The following is a 15,222-nucleotide window of genomic DNA, read 5'->3' as shown; positions in this document are numbered from 1 at the left end:
CCAGGAGGTTTTCTTGGGCCATGTCTGAATTGATAATTATATTTCACTCTGTCATGAAATATCACCTGAGTTATTGTATGTCAGGAGACAGCTTGAATTATCCACATCAAGGTCATGGTTGACGCTGATTTCAATGATAACATCAATGGACATTGAAATCAACACGCGTCGTAGAAATCAGTAAATTACCGGTTGATTTTTTGTGTTGGAAATAACCATACGTGTGAATCGGCGTGTATATAAATAAGTGTAGGATACTAGCATAGAAGTCTTCTTATTTCAGTAGTGTTTTCTCTTTTATTATGTTGTTTAGCATATGTGGTGACTGACTGTGATTATAAATGTAGATATGTTTTCTTTTATTAAGGCGGAAGATTTTCCGCTGTGTTTGATATAATGTTAGGTTCATGAGAGCTCGCGTCAATTTAAGTACACAACATCTTAGATTCACTTCTTCTGTACATAATAACAGCAAACATAATTAGAAATATAACTGAACAGCGCACCCTAAAATTAAAAATTTCTTATGTGTAAATTCAGACAAGGTTGATCTAGAAATTATAAATATGTGTTATGTATTTTCATGCTGTTCAGGTAGTCTGGGTCCCTGTGAGACCAAATATGATCAACCCTTGTCCTATAAATGGAAACAATGGCTGTTCAGTTGAGTAGATACTCAATTAAACTTGAGATGATTGACCTCCTATCTTCATGGTTTTACACAATGATACCACCATTAAATCTGTAAACTTGTGATAAAGAAACAAAATTAAGCTTTGACAATTTATGAATACATTTTTGAAGTGTCAGATGGCGACATTCAGCAATCAGAGGCCACAAAATCTATGTAAAAATCACTCTAAAGTAATTTAGTTGAAATGTACAAAGTGGAGCAGTGAATCCCAAATACTATTGAATGTTCTTAGTCATATAATTGTATATGTGAACACCACTAATTGGTAAATTGATAATGAATAATGTTTACTGTGAGTTGATGACGATTACACTTGTTGCACACATGCTTGAATCGGATTTTTATTTTATTTTAATTCAATTCTTTTGGCGTTTATTCATTTTATTAGTCATTTTCTTTTATTAATAAACACACTCAAGCCTCAGTCTGGGCCAGTATTTCTTTTATTTCAGTAGAACAGATTTGCCTATAGCCTGATAGCCTCATATCCTCTTATCGCAAAGCACTTCGACAGTGAACGTGACCACCCCTGGAGAGAAGAGACTTTTGCGGTAAGTATATTTTATTACAGGGCAGCCGTGGCAGAATCCAAAAAGAAGAAATCACCGCAGAGGATGCCGTACAAAGGGTGCAGTATGTATGTATGTATGTATGTATGTATGTATGTATGTATGTATGTATGTATGTATGTATGTATGTATGTATGTATGTATGTATGTATGTATGTATGTATGTATGTATGTATGTATGTATGTATGTATGCATGCAAGGCCATACCCAGGGGGGAGGTTAGAGGTGTTCAAACTACCTCCGAAATAAAAGTGAACTTGACAAATTTAAACACCATATACATGTATACTGTACTATACAAACAAGCATTTGCAAAATAAACAATTGAATTTAACCTATAAAATCTGTGCCATCTTTAAATGTTTCTCTATGAATATAGTTAACAAATTTACTGAAAACATAAATGAACACTTTAATTTTGGTGAGATATACAGTACGGATTATTTGTTTTTTATGTTCTTAATACATTCTGCATTATAAAAAACAATTTCAATAAACATATGGAAATAATTCCACGTTATCGAGCTGCTACAAGTTTTTTAAAAAATGAATCAAACTTCTAAATATTTTAATAGAGTGAAACATATTTTACGTCCATTTCTTACCAAATGACAGAAATCTTTGTGTTGCAATGCGCGCACCTGTTAAAGCATGTTCTGCCCACCAGACCATATGAATGTATCTTTCTACTTCACCCACTGAGTTGTAAAAGGTACTGCTCTAAAATGATTTCAAACTTTTCTTTCTGTAAAACCTTTTGAAAGTAAAAATAAATAAATATTGTTATTAAAGTTTTTGTTTTCGGAAGACCCCCCCACAAATCCTAAACCCCTTCGAAAAGTATTCCTGGGTGCGGTCTTGTATGTATTGTATGTATGTAGGCCCGAGTATCACTTGATAACTGTAGGACATACTTTAATGAAACGGCATATATTTTATATTGTATTAGATCCCGGGCTAACTGGCATTATGATACTCAAAGTAGGAAGGTGGCTATGAAGGAGCTGAAATGGTTTCTTTCTGATACTTGGAAAAGTTTCAAGCAAAATTTACTTTAAATTTGTCCTCACAGACAACCTTGACTGACATAATTTGTGAAAAACATAGCATACTTATATTAGAAAATGTTAAGGAACGAGTAATGATATTTTCGGGTTATGCTAAGAAATATACAGAAAGCAGTTAAGCTACTTTTATCCCTTTTTGGTACTTACGCTAGTGTTGTACACCATATCTTCGTTAATAGTCGTTTCTGACATTTCAAATTTGAGTTAGTTATTAATATAAATCATCTTCCTTAGCAGGAACCTTTATGAAATAATTCTTAACTATTGGTGTGTTCTTTAGCGGTTGCCGTAAAAGATGCCCTGTCAGTATTTGTCTTCACATCAATGTGGATGGCAATCCTTGCGTGGTTCGAAATCCATTGGTTGTTGCATACACCAAACCCGTGCATCCGCTTGGAGAATGTGATCAGGAAAGAGTTCAGTGCATCAACTGCTACGCTTCTCGTCTTAATGGAAATTTTTGGAGGCATAATAGGCTACGGGTAGGTGAAATTTATTATTATTATTATTATTATTATTATTATTATTATTATTATTATTATTATTATTATTGGTCGGCCCCGAAGTCTAGGGGTAGCACGCCAGCCTCTCACCCGGAGGTACCAGGATCGATTCCCGGCTAGATTAAGGATTTTTACCTGGGTCTGTGGGTCGGTTCGAGATCCACTCAGTCTACGTGATTACAATTGAGGAGCCACAGTCAAGAAAGCTATGAATAACGGTTGGGAGGATTCGCCTCGTTACCATGCTTCTCCTCGTCATCTGCAGGCCTTCGGGCTGAGCAGCGGTCATTTGGTAGGCCAAGGCCCTTCATGGCTCTAGTACCGTGGGATTTGGTTAGGTATTATTATTTTGTCATCCTACCCGGGAATCGAATCCACTGTCTTCATAATGAACAGAGCACATCTGTACCGTTTCGGATAGACAGCTTCTTCTTATTATTATTCTTCTTCTTGTGTCGCTTCCACAAAGAAGGTTTGCGACTATTGTGGAGTAATTTTTCTTAGTTTGTGTTTCCCGTATCCGAGTTGCCAAATCTTGGATGTAGAACCACTGTCGGAGGTTCCGCATAGACGATAATCTTCTCCGCTCATGTGCACGTTCGTTGATAAAAAGAGCACTTTCTCATTCCCTGCTCGTGTACAAGAGAATTTGGAAAAGAAGCCCGTTATTTGGAACGTTTTTCCACTGTCCTAAAAATGTATGTCATATTTCAATAATGAACGCCTAGACAGAACAAGTATTAACAGTAAAGAACTTTCAGGCCCTAAATAAATAAATAAATTAATTAATTAATTAATTAATCAGTCATAATCAGTCATAATCATCATCATCATCACGTGATCCCAGCTACTTTGTTCAAGCGTCTTGATTTGACGCCATTCAATCTTACTTTATGTCAATTTTGACTTTCCACTGTTCTAGATGGCAGAGAAATAGGAACTCTATTGGACGACTTTTTGCTGAGGTTTAATTGATTTTGTCTGCTAAACACCAAGCCTATCACAAGATATATTTTGCACATCGATATTGTACGGCGTGGGGAGACGAATGGATATTTTTCCGAACTCTATTTGCTGGGTTTGAACCTGTGATCCTGGGATCTGGAAACCGACCCTCTATACCTGACGCACAGAATGCGCTGTCATAATTCAAAGAATATAATTCGTTAGCTACTCTAGATATTTCGATTAGTTCGTGTAAACTCTTTTTAAAAATTTCTCATTTTGGATTGGTTATTCTGAGGCCCAATCAACGATCAAAACACAAATACAAATCTTGCTGCGTATTTTATATTTGTGTTATTCTTCTCCTTCCACCTGGTATTTATTTAACTACTTGGGGTCGGCATGTATGGATTAAGCCTAGTTTTACGGCCGATACCCTTCCTGACGCCACCGCTATATACAAGGATATATCTATTAATGAGTGTCTCTGTAGTGGTTGGTAGCGTGATATGTTGTATGTAAATGAGGATGTGTATTAAGATGAATTCAAAATTCCTGCTCCCGAGCCAGAGAAGTTTACCAGATTTGGCTAAAATCCCCGATGGAGCCAGTATTCGAACCAGTGCGCTATGAGCCGAAGGTCGCTGACCATTCAGCCAAGAAGCCGGACTGCTTTTTATAGTCATGTTATTATTACATTTTTTCAAGTGGCCACTCTAAGGTTTTCGGCGAGGTAGGTTGGCCTTATTTATGATACAGCCTCACACTTGCTTGGTGTGAAAATGAGGAACTATTGACAACCGCTTTTATCACTGCCCACGGTGGCGTCGGAACCCGCCATTTTTCGAATAGAGCTTATAGCTACCGCGTAGCCAACTCGTTGGATGACCTGGTGTCCATTCGTCCCGATCACCAAATGCGCTGCTTGCCTTACGTCAGGTACATTTGGTAAATTTCATCACACGAATAGTTGTCACAGAGCGATCAACTAGGGATCCATTTACGTCTGTCTGTTAGGGGCTGGGCTGGTTGACTCCTCAAATTGAGCCGGAGGTTATGCGGTTATAACGAAATTGCAAAATTTGATGGTGGCGCCAAAATAAGGCATACTAGGCAAGAGGAGTGAGGCGATTTGTCGTTGCTTTCCTCACTGGGCCAGACTGCTGAACGACTGACCCTATGAGGAGTGCCTATCATAGCGTTCAGAAGGTTTGACTTTGGGCACATACCGCCACTACACTGGTCCGAACGCAAGGCACTGCCTTGAGGCCTGCGTGTCGTCGGCACGTTTCCTTACCTCTCTCTGTTGTGTTCTATGGTTTGTGTCACGAAATGCAGCTATCAGCGGAATTTTACGGACTTAACATTGTATAGACTCAGTGGTGTAGTGTCACCCCCGGAGGCCCGGTTCGATTCTCGGCTCTGCCACGAAATTTGAAAAGTGGTACGGGGACTGGAACGGGGTCCACTCAGCCTCGGGAGGTCAACTGATTAGAGTTGGGTTCATTCCCACCACAGTCATCCTCGGAATGGTTTACCGCGGTTTCCCACTTCTCTTCCAGGCAAATGCCGGGATGGTACCTAACTTCAGGCCACGGCCACTTCGTTTTTCCTTGCCTATCCCTTCCAAACTTCCCTTCCACCACCACAAGGCCCCTGTTCAGCATAGCAGGTGAGGCCACTTGGGCGAGGTCCTCCTCCCCAGTTGTATCCCCGACCCAAAATCGTGCGCTCCAGGGCACTGCCCTTGAGGCAATAGAGATAGGATCCCTCGCTGAGTCCGAGGGAAAACCGAAGGTTTAAGAAAGAAAGAAGGAAAGAAAGAAAGAAAGAAAGAAAGAAAGAAAGAAAGAAAGAAAGAAAGAAAGAAAGAAAGAAAGAAGGAAAGATTGCATAGAATCGAGTGTATAGGAGTTGTGAGTAGATTAACTGTAGTTTTGACATGGGTGTCTTGTCGTACTGATTTAGTCGTTTAACCCATATATGCCCGCAACTTTTGTTTTTGAATGAAGTGCTCATTTTCACATTTGTTGCTTCTTTTAGTGATATTAGGTTAATGGCAACACTGATTTTTTGTTTCTATTAGTGTTACTGTCTGATTGGCCATGGGTCGAAAACGACCCTGTGGGCATATAAACTACCTTTTCCTAAATTGTTGTCATAACATATCTTACAGTTATTTACTAATACAGACAACCATTATTGTGTGAAATGTTATTGTTTTGTTTATTACAATTATACACAAATATTATTACACAGATAATTATGAGTTCAAGTACAATGGTGAATTACAACACATTCACAAAAATATTGCAGCACTAGAAAGTTACAAGCACTGTGTGCATCTTACACTGAAGTCTCAGTCTTCATGAAAAGCTATGCATGAAACTTTAAGAAACATTTATCATGCAACGCGACATTGCATCTCTTGCATGCTTTCGTGGTTTTACTTTTGCACGAAACACATCTTTTATGTTTTTGACCCACAGTAATCATATGACCATCACTTTTGCGTGCGATTTCTGGGACATTCTTTATGACATTCCTTGATTGGGTAGATGGGCCGGGTTGTGTTCAAGCAACTCCATATTTCAGAAGAAGCGTTTTAGCTAGTTCCCTACGAAATGATAGAAGATCATTGGTTCTTCCAAGGGAACGAGCTAGAAGGTAGGCATTGTTCACATAAACATCTAGCAGCCAAAATACAATGGGTGTGTATCATTTCTTTCCCCTAATTCCAACCCGGTACACAACAACATTGCTATCCATTTGATCCACTCCGCGCATATAACCATTGTACAGATGAAAACTGAATGTCAATTCCTTTCTTCTGTGCTGAAGAGTACCTTTGCGTGGGTCGAATACGATGAACTCCGTACTCACTTGACAGGAGAGTAACAACGTTGTTATCATGCCACCTAATTGCATTGATACCGTGTTTCTTGTTTATCATGGTGTCAAATGCTCCTCTAGGCTCCTTGCCCATAACATCAATTCCCTTTAGTCGACAGTGTCCTGTACGGTCCTTTCTAACAGTTCCTGTTGCCTTTACACCTTTTGTCTGAAGCAATGACCATCAGCGGGAGGTTGTATAGTCACATCAGTAGTTGAAACCTCTTGTTTGGAAGATAACCTTTCAAGCTCTTATAAAATCTCAAATGTTATAAGACTCTTTGGGAAACTAGGAAACATGAGAAGAAGAACTCTTAAGTTTTAGTACCGAGTCGGTAATAGATTCCCGTGATAATTCCCTCTCCCCAAATATAAAAACGTTGCAATAATAACGGAAAGAAACTAAGCTATATCTTATCATTGAGCAATAATGCAATTATGATCATATTTGATGAAATGCATGAAAGGTTCCTTATATGCCCACAGGGTCGAAAACGACCCATATCAAATATCTCGTTTTATTACATGACCATATAGAAAAATTAAAAAACTTGTGACACGTAGTCGTAAACTATATTCTTTACTCTAAGTAACAGCACAAGAACCAAGCTAAAATAATAAACAGCAAAATTGTCAACTTACATTTTCTGCCACACTGCATCAATACTATGCTGAAGGATGTAACACAGCAATCTGTTTGCAGTTACAAGGCAAACAATACAGCTTCAAATCAACAATCACACATTCACAATAATAGCCTACATGCTGACAAATACATAATCATGATTTTAAGTCGAAAACGAATGCATGGGGATAAATGATGGCAAATGACTATTGTGGGTCGTTTTCGACCCTGTGGGCATATATGGGTTAATGTTTAGTAAGCGTTACAATGTTTTGCTGCGGATATGCGTTCCGACGCGAGGGGACTTGGCGGGAAGGTTACAATTACTTCGAGCAAGAATTTAATGCCGTGGAAAATAATAAAAATCGAATGTGTGAGCCATGTTATGGCTAGACAAAATGTGGCTACCGGTCTATCGAAGCAAATTCTTTGGAACTGAAGCAGAAGAAGTTATCAGATGAGCGTGGTTCGCCAATTAAAACACCGAGTTTCAAAATAAGTAGGCCTGCTAAGAAAATAAATGTTGATAGTTTCGACAGAGAATTAATTCGCAGGACAATTATTCTTGGAATGTATAAGGCGGGCTATGTACCAAGTATGAAAGATATGTACGATAAGGTGAAAACTATTATACATTTTCATGGATCTTTTAGGGTGAAGTTGTTAGTTTCCAGTACTCTAAGGGAGGAAGGAAATATTTAATGGAAAGATCGAACATTGTTTGTATGCGGAATGATTTCTTGCAGCAAATGTGAAAGTATAAAATAGTGGACAAAACTAAATTTTTCTAGATGAGACACGGGTTAATGCTCACAATACAAAGAAAACGGTTAAACTGTCATTAGGAAAATTCTCAAAAATTATCACGAAGAGATGGATTCAGATAGGTTCGACCTGTGGTTTCTAGAAAAGCTGTTATTGAATGTTCCTGCAAACTATTTTATTATCATGAACAATGTTTCTTATCATTCAAAACGAATTGAAAAGTCTCCGACAACTAATTCTAAAAAGGATGATATGCAAACTTGCAATATTTCATTTGGTGAAGACATGATCAAACATAAACTTTACGATTTAGTAACAAAATATAAACACAAAATCTTAAATACAGCGTAGACACACTTGCAGCGAGTGCGGGTCATACGGTGTTAGAAACCCCCATCCCCGCCCACCACCACCATCACTATCAATGCTATATGAATTCTATAGAACTTATGTAGGCACAGGTAAAACGCCATGTTACAAAATACAACCTGACTTTTAAAGTGAGTTATTTTGATCATTTTGTCTCGCGAAGCAGTAGCCAGGGTAACTCCCAAAAACTGGAAAAGTGCTTGTCGTCATGCCTTTGAAGTGGAAGAATTTTATTGGAAAATTGGTGCATTAATGGATGATACTAGCGAAGATTTTATAATATAATTATCTTCAGACTCTGATGAAAGTGATGAAAACATAAGCCTAAATGAACCGTCGTGCTCTTCATTAAAAAAAGACGGCATGAATGGAACTAGGACACTGAGCAAAGAAAGGTAGTTCACTTTTTGTCTTTAACCTTTTATTGATCAGTGACGCATGTTTCCGTACCTTGCATTGCTGAAATAGTAGCGGTTCATTGAAATATAGTTTTTATCATTTCTCGGCGCTATATTATACTGAAACGATATTTGATTGACATTGCTTTAACGTCCCTTTTAACTTCTATGGCTTTTAGAGACATCTGGTTGTTGGAATTTTGCCCTGGATTGTACTTCCTCTTAACAATAATCACCACAACCACCACCTTTTGCCCTGGAGGAGTTCTTTACTGCTTCGGTAATCATGCTCTCTCTCCTTTTAATAATCGCTCGTTCTCTCTCTCTTACAGTCGGTCAGACTGGTAACGCAGCATGCCGGTCGTTAAAACCCAATCGCTGGAAGCGCACAAAGTTATACCTTCTGAACTCCAACACTCACAAGGAAACCCTTCCAACTGTAAGTCTCCGATGTGATTGTGATTTGGTACAACGGCTTCAGAAGGAATGCTTTATTCTGCCATATCAAAATTAGATGCCCAGTAGTATATTTAGCTCCTGTTTTGGGGTGTCAAAGTTTGCTCATGTAAGCAACACGTAGACAGGTGTGAGCGGCGGGAATCAGGTAGAGGTGAAGAAGTAATGTGTGTGCGAGAGAGGAAGCGTGGAAGTGTGACCTATGAACTGGCCGGCCGCCCCGCTGCTACCTGCTTCCCGCCACTCACCCCTGTCTAAGCGATGCTTAAAGGAGCAAACTTTGACACCCCAAAACATGAGTTAAATATACGACTGGGCATCTAATTTTGATATGGCTGAATCAATTATTTCTACTGAAGTCGTTATACCAAATCTTAATCAGATCAGAGACTTACAGGTGGAAGAGATTCTTTGTCAGGCGCACACGTCATGTGCCGAATGTCGTTACTCAGCACCATCAGCATACGAAGAAAACGGAGATCCTGCCTTGGGCATTCAGATTCTACGATCCTTGAACACTCAAAGAAGGGAGCACAGATGCCTGCCAATACAAAATTATACAAGAGAGTCTTGAAGCAATCAATGATAATTTGGATGATAACCCATTTTATTCCTCTCCTTTTACGAGTGCTGAACTCAATCAAGCAATTCGATCTTTGAAATCTGGAAAAGCAGCTGGTCTGGATGGTATATTTCCAGAATTTATAACTCACTTAGGAAGTAATGGCAGGAAGTGGCTCAGGAATTTCTTCTCAGATGTCCTCGCCAAAGGACAAACACCACCAGAGTTCAAAATTGTAAAAATCATCGCAATCCTTAAGCCTGGGAAACCAGCAGACGACCCAGCAAACTACCGTCCAATTTCACTCCTCAGCGTTTGCTATAAAATTCTGGAACGCCTGATTTACAACAGAATGTACTGCACATTAGACAGCAGAATACCACCAGAACAGGCTGGATTCAGGAAAAAACGGAGCTGTTGTGAGCAAGTCTTAGCTTTAACATCCTTTATAGAATCAGGTTTCCAAAGAGGATTGAAAACATCCGTGGCTTTCATCGACTTAACTGCTGCGTATGATACAGTGTGGATTGATGGATTAATGTTGAAGATAAAACAAGCACTACCGTGTAGAAGACTCACTGCCCTGTTATCTACCATGTTAAAGAATCGTTATTTCAGAGTGTGTGCAGGTGACAAGATGAGTAAGTCGTACACCATCAAGAATGGCCTCCCTCAAGGATCTGTCTTAGCCCCATTGTTCTTCAACATATATACAAGTGTTGTACCAGAAACAATGTCCCGTAAGTTCTGCTATGCTGGTGACCCTACTATAGCAATTTAAACTAACCATCTTGAAGAAGGAGAAGAAATCCTGACACAGGATCTACAAAAACTAGAAAACTATTTCAAGCAATGGAGGCTTTGCCCAAACCCGCCAAAAATGGAGGTCACAGCTTTTCACCTTAACAACAGAATCTCCAAATAAGAGCTGAACATTACATTCTGTGGAAAAAGGGTGAGAAACAATCCTAACCCCAAATACCTGGGAGTTACTCTGGACCGCTCTCTGACTTACAGAAAAGACTTCGAGAATACTGCAGGAAAACTTAGGACCAGGAATAACATCATTCGTAAACTGGCCGGCACAACATAGGGTGCTGATGCAAGTACTCTTCGTATGGCAAGCCTTGCACTGGTCTACTCTGTTGCCGAATACTGTGCACCGGTATGGTATAGAAGTGCTCATGTCCACAGAGTGGATACTGAGCTCAATGAGACCTTAAGGATCGTAACGGGCACATTAAGATCAACCCCTGTGCCATGGTTGCACGTACTGGCAAGTATACCTCCTCGACAACTGAGAAGACAAGAAGCTGCTGCCAAAACTTGGATAACTTACATCTGTCCTGACTTTAAACACCTCCCGATTCACTCAGAACTGAGTAATACACCAACCATGCGTCTGAAATCCAGGAAGTCTATTTGGGATGATAACATTATTAAGCAGCCAGGGCCTTTCAACATCAACAAAGTCTGAAAGGAAGGGTGGAGAGATTTCTCATCATCTCGACAAATCCAATTAGATGATCCTTCCCAGCATGTACCAAGAGCTACGTGGTGCCAACTAAACCGCGTACGAACTGGTCATGGTAGGTGCAAAGCAACGCTGCACAAATGGGGATGGCTAGATTCACCTGCTTGCGACTGCGGAGCTCAAGAACAGACGATGAACCACATCATTCGGGAGTGTCCACAGCGTAGGTTCACAGGTGTTTGGGAAGAATTCATGAAAACATCAGCTACAGCGCTTTCCTGGCTGAAGAGTCTTGATATACATTTTTAATTTATTACGTGCATATTTGTATTATTAAATAATGTAGATCATTTGTTCCACACGAAATATATATACCATCCATACCTCACCAGCGTCCATATTATAACAGCTATGGATGTGCATGGTGATGGTGTGGTGGTGGTGATTGTTGTTTTAAGAGTTCGGTCGCTGGTAACTACTGTACATCTTGCTGTGGCCTGTGCCAAGAGACAGATTCAAAATTATTGCATCCATCAAGAAATGGCAACAGGCGGCCATTTACATAGTGGATACGAAATAAAAATTTTAAACCGAACTTGTTGTGGACTGCTCTAAACATTCTTGAGGATCTGCCTCCACAGGTGCTTCCAGAAAGTCTTTATCCTGCACCTTTCAAAAGGTTGTCCTCGACTCTCGTTACGTTGTAGATAGAGCCCTCCGAAAACAAATTTCTCAAAATCAATTACGAGGAGTAGTTATAATGCTGTTCCATTGTCCAATGTCTTGGTGTAAATAAGGTATGTTTGTGTAGAATTAGGTCCGATTGACTCATGAAACAGAATCATTCGAACATGCTGCTCCGTAGTGTGTTGTACACTACATCACCGTTCTAACAGCAGTCAACATACTATAATGCGTCAGTGACGCAAGGACTTGATGTCTTGCACTCAAAAATACCAATACACACTAGAACATTCTCACTGTGGCACAAATAACAAGGAGAAATATTTTGGCAGTTTTCTCCATGTACGATGAAACAATTTGTCCGATGTTTTAATCAACAGAATACCGAGCGAGTTGGCCGTGCGGTTAGGGTTGCGCAATTGTGAGCTTGAATTCGGGAGATAGTGGGTTCGAATACCACCGTCGGCTGCCCTGAAGATGGTTTTCCGTGGTTTTCCATTTTTCACACCAGGCAAATACTTGGGCTGTACCTTTATCTTCCCAAGCCCTTTCCCATCCTTCCATAGCCGAAAACCTTCGATGTGTTAGTGCGGCGTGAAATAAGTAGATAGAATAACAAACAAACGCATAATAACAGAATAACATTAAGCAAGAGCCAGGTTGCGCGAAATCTTAGCTAATCGTCCAAGTTTTCACGCCGTGGTCAACACATTTCGATACTTTTTCTTTTTGTAAGACGCCCTTCTAGTAACTACATTTCCGGCTAGCTGCTCCGTTCAGTTAGTGTGTGTGTGCAATCTGTCGATAACCTATAATAGTTGCGGTGCCTTTACTCGTGTATGAGAGCCGGAATTGAAAAGGACATGCCGTGGATCATATGTTGGCTGCTGTCGACAGTTGTATGTGCTTTAGTGTTATCGCCCGTGGTGTCGCTCTCATATGTTCAGGAAATGTCTTATATATAACGTCGCAGCAACGAACCTAAGCCTCTGAATGAGCTGGAGCTGTGTGCCTTGCTTTCAAATATATGGCCAGCTGTTCTGTCGAATGAACATATTCCCTACTTTCTGCCCATTCGTAGTTGGCGCCTGGTCTAGAAAGCTAAGAATAACAGCAGAAAGGATTCGTCGCGCTGACCATGCGTCACCTCGTAATCTGCAGGCTTTCGGGCTGAGCAGCGGCCGCTTGGCAGGTTAAGGTCCATCAGGGCTGTTTTCGGTTGCGAGACAGTTTTAGCCAGTGGCAGAGGCTGTTATCGGGGGTGCTATGAAAAATGTCACACAGTTTGTAATATTCTCTTATGAAAGTAAATAATATATTTCTAGAGGCGAATTGGCGGGTCCCTAGTCTTGTCAATGAACACATCACACGTGGGTCATATTTTAATCAATACATGTACGCTTTTACAGACACCAGACAACATAGGTTACCAGGAAGACTTTACAGAGCAAGTAGATAGGACTGTTCACTAAAAGGTGTACAATTTCTAATTACTAGACTGGGTGTCGAAAGCCTGGGTACAGTTCCAACCCTCTCCGTGGTGTTCATATGGACTGTGGGCATGTGACACTGTTGGTAGTGATTCGTCCATCGTATTGGATTGTTAAGCCTTGAGCAAACCCGTTGGTGTTATTCGACAGGAGTAGGCTATGCGCAGACCTTCTCCTTATCTCATCATCATCTCCTCACACCCAGACGCGCTGGTCTCCCGTGGGCGCCAAATAGAAAGACCAGCGCCAGGCCTCTCCGAAGGCCACCGCAATCAATTACTAAGATGTACAACAAATTAAGACCTTGCGGTTGCCGCCTTTAATGTACCAGGATAATTTAGTATTGTAACACACAGTATTACCTCAGTTTGGTGCGGTAAGACATTTTTTGTTTGCTTATTATATCCAACCATTATTTTGTCTTGCAGGTCCATGCTTTCGCTCAGCAAATTAGTCAAGACTCCTTCGGAATGTGCCTCCCCTCTCAAGGTATGTGAGTTTAATTTCTATGAACGTTGTACAATTTTTGTTAGGTTGTATCAAAAACATAACTCTTGCCTAGGAAATAAGAGCCAATGAACCTGTTGCTCATTCGAAAGATACTGTACTTTCCTCCCGTGTAGAGTTTGCTCATAGCCGTGAATTGTCTACTAAGTTTGAAGGAACAGGGTGTTCGGTCCACACGAATGTTGCGCATTGCTTCTGTGCCTGAAGATGCAGTTCGTAGTCTCTCTTCGTTTCTTTCTTGAGAACCTTTTCTATTCAATAGATATCGCGGTTGTTTTCTCAAATAAAGAGCCTCCGAACTTCGTTCGGGAGGTGGAGGGGCCTATAAAAGGATATGTCCCGGCATTTACTTTAGTATTAGAGAACAGAAAACCACGAAATACCATTCTCAGAACAGCCTACGGTGAAAACCAGCCCCTCCACCTCTCCTGAATTTTTTTTGTCCAAATAAGTAGCTTCTACAACATTAGTCTATTCTGAGACTATTTATCTAGCCTACATGATGTATATTAATTCAGTGGTAGCAGTAAATACAGCGTGGTGTGGAAAGAGAATATTTAAAAGGAAGACTGCGACTGGTGAGGATTTGTCGTGCTGGGTTTTCATGACAATCGTTGGTTGGTGTGAACCGTATCAACCAATCTCACGACAGCCGACGGTGGGAACCAGCCCATCCACCTGGTGCATGCACTGTGCACGGTGCAAAAGACGACTTCACTTGGTTGAACTGAGTGCAGACCCCCACTCCTCGATTTGGAGCAATAGCGCTGTCCTTCTCTTTCCCCACGCCTGTCTCGCTCGCTCCCCCTGTCTCCCTCTTCCTCACTTGCTCCGTAGCGCTCCAAATCCGAGCCGAGTTGAGCCGAGCTTAGCCGAGTAGCCCAGAGACGAAGCGTTGGTCCGAGCCGAGCCGAGCGGCACCGATGCACTGTGCACAGGAACTCTGCGCACCAGTTTGCACGAGTGAGATTTTGGGCATTTGAGAGGCCCTGCTAATGAAGGATATAACGTTGCTAAAATGTTCCTGTACATGCATCGTCGATGAAATTTCAAACGCAAGAGCTACAAAAAATGCCGTGAAAGAAAACTTATGGAGATGGATAGCACCGAAGTTTGATAGAAGAGGTATGTATATTGTACAATCCCTCAGTTTTCCCATTCTTGAATTCAAATTAAAAATATACTCTACTTCCACTACCTGTAGTTTGTACAGAGTTAGAT

Source organism: Anabrus simplex, chromosome 1, assembly GCF_040414725.1.
Source record: "Anabrus simplex isolate iqAnaSimp1 chromosome 1, ASM4041472v1, whole genome shotgun sequence".
NCBI classification, from domain to species: Eukaryota; Metazoa; Arthropoda; class Insecta; order Orthoptera; family Tettigoniidae; genus Anabrus; species Anabrus simplex.
The sequence above is the reverse complement of the archived record's forward strand: the minus strand, read 5'-3'. Positions refer to the sequence as shown.